The following is a 2,605-nucleotide window of genomic DNA, read 5'->3' as shown; positions in this document are numbered from 1 at the left end:
CTACTTCTTCGGGAATAAGGTGTACTTCTATAGTATGATCACCACCTAGTGTCCAAACTGAAACGTCCTCCAGGAGAAGCAGAACAATGTTTCCAATGTTAATGATCTGAACATTTTAGTTAGAACTTCTCCTTTAGAGAATCCATGTAACACTGGATGATATTAACAATCTCATTATTTCACTGATACATTTATAGTATGTGAACTGGATCAGATTAATATCAATATATTCAAATCATTTAGTTGATTATTAATGCATTTATAAACAAATGTGTCTAAATGTATAAACTCAAAATTAAATTGAATTGAAAAATCGAAAAAAAATCGTAATCAAATCGATTCAGGCTCTTGTGAACGAGTCAAATTGTTTTTGGGAATTGTAATCGATGCCCAGTCCTACTGATTAGCTTGCCTCTCCGAGCTTTTATTATGAAAGGCTTGACCGGATGTGTCACGTGCGCTCCCTCGCAGCTTAACGTTTGGTGGTGAGATGGCCGTGAAGTCTCTCTGGTTCCTGTGAAGTAGAAACGGGCTGTGTGGACAGACAGCAGGAGGCGAGAACCCCTTCGTTGTCTGCTTCGACCTCCATTCCTTTTCCTGTTTTCAAATTAAAAACGGTAAGACAGAGCTGAGCGTGCACCTGCCTGTGAGGTAGATACCCGCGTGCAGGTAAACAACCTAAAACACGCACTGAGCGTTCGTTTTGTTGGCTGCGTTCTCCCGCCGAGGGGGAGGGGCGGGGGAGGCGGCAGACGGAGCCCGGTCCGCCGCTGTCTCCGTGTCTGGGACATTCCTGGCTTTTCCGCAGAGCGGCTGTCAGACAGTCCCCCGTTGTTCGCGGCTCCCGGGCCCATTCCCGCCCATCTCCCCCCCCGGTCTGAAACCCAGCTTCAGAAAGGGGAAAGCGAGCAACATGGCTGACGCTGGCCCTGCAGAACCCGCCTGTTCGTGTCCCCGGGCGGGATGATTGTTTCATATTGCTGGGTTGTGGTCAGGGCGGTGCATCCGTTCCGTCTCAGCCGTGTTTGCCAGACTGTCTCGGTTCGGTCCGGTCCGGTCCGCTGCAGCACAGCCTCTCACAGCAGCTTTTGCTGCATTGTGTCATTTAAATGCAGCAGAGAAGCAACTACTTAGAGGGGATTCGAACCCTCTGACAGCCACTGCCCCTCCTTGCCTTAGTAGCTGTTGACGTCATCAGATGCTGCAGGTAGGTCAGTCCAGGTGAAGCCACAGTCATGATCAGCTGCAGGTCTGTGTGTTTGATTTGTGCAAATCTGCAGCTGATAGCAGTGTTGGTCAGTGAGGACCGTTCTGCTCCAGGCTGGCAGTAAGTATTCAATCACAGAGCAGGAGGGAACCCCCACACCTTCACGCGACAGCTCAGCGTTTCACAGAGTGGAACTAAGAAGAGCTGACCTGACCACAGACACTCGTGTGGCCTGACCTTGCCGAGTCAGCAGTTTGTACATTTTGAAATATTAGTGGTTTAAAGAGTGGTGATCCCTAAACTAACCATCGAATAGGAATGTCTTTGAAACAGACATGCACAGAGAAAGAAAGGGATGTTGGATCTAAAGATTTCTGGTCACCTTTTAACCTTACAATCAGAGCTGTTGGGCTTTCCAAGAACTCATTTAGGTTTTGTCTTCAAGTCCTCCTCCAATGAAAATCCTGTTTTAGTGTTTTTAACATGTCTGTGTGTCATTTTCCTTCTGAAAGAGAACAAATGTAATAAGAAATCATTTTGTTTTTGCATTTCTGAGTATTTCTCCTTTTAAATCAATCAAACTGTCTTGGACAGACTCTGTTTGAATGAATGATCTTCTTTCCATCAACAGCTCTGCTGCACATGCACTAAACCCTCATCTGTTCCTAGTGTCTAGTTCAGGTTCTGGAGAAGAGAAGATGGTATCTTCACATTGACTGCAGTCAAATGAGCCGCCGTTCACATTTCTGTGGTCAAATCAGCATCACTGGATTTTTGGTGTGAGTTTCATCCAATACTTACGGTAGCAGGACTGAGAACGCTGGAAAATCTCCACCAGACTCCACGGAGCTTCTTGATGTGACCACGGAAATGTGAACGGCGGCTCATTTGACCGCAGTTGGAAAGGATTGTAAATCAATGAAAGAGCATTTTGATGTTAGCTTTGATTATTTTATCAAGAACTCTGAGAAACCAATGATTGAATGTATTGATCACAGTCAATAAACATTGGAGAATTAGCTAAAAGAGTCTTTGGTGAACTGGAAGGAGAAAGAATCAGGATTTTGGAGGAAGTTCTGTCCATGAAGATCTTCACTTCCTCGTCCAGCTGACATCCGGATCAGAACCATACGGCTGGACATTACCCAGATTGATGGATGTTTTTATGTAGCAGTGATGAAGATTTATGATAGTGAGACACAGAGCTATCATAATCAGACCGGGGGGTTCAGGGGTGGAGCTCCAGAAGCCACGACCCCTCAGAGGAGATTTTGGAAACAGAGGCTTCAGAATAACATGAAAAATGTATTTTGAAGACATTTAGGAAAATTGAGGATTTTGGTTAAAAACTTCATAATCATCATTAAAACTACTGGGAACGTTTTTTTTTTTTTAACT

At 45.0% G+C, this 2,605-nt stretch overlaps 1 protein-coding gene across 1 annotated transcript in view; it reads left to right on the top strand.

The window, feature by feature from the left end:
- The first annotated feature begins 438 nt into the window (after window positions 1-438).
- The window catches only part of LOC112144167 (spindlin-1), a 15,638-nt gene continuing 13,471 nt past the window's right edge, over window positions 439-2,605 (top strand). Inside the window, exon 1 of the mRNA XM_024268508.2 lies at window positions 439-617. The gene's annotated coding sequence lies outside the window, so the exon portion shown is untranslated. The remainder of the gene's footprint in view (window positions 618-2,605) is intronic.

Source organism: Oryzias melastigma, linkage group LG12, assembly GCF_002922805.2.
Source record: "Oryzias melastigma strain HK-1 linkage group LG12, ASM292280v2, whole genome shotgun sequence".
NCBI classification, from domain to species: domain Eukaryota; kingdom Metazoa; phylum Chordata; class Actinopteri; order Beloniformes; family Adrianichthyidae; genus Oryzias; species Oryzias melastigma.
The sequence above is the reverse complement of the archived record's forward strand: the minus strand, read 5'-3'. Positions and strand labels throughout refer to the sequence as shown.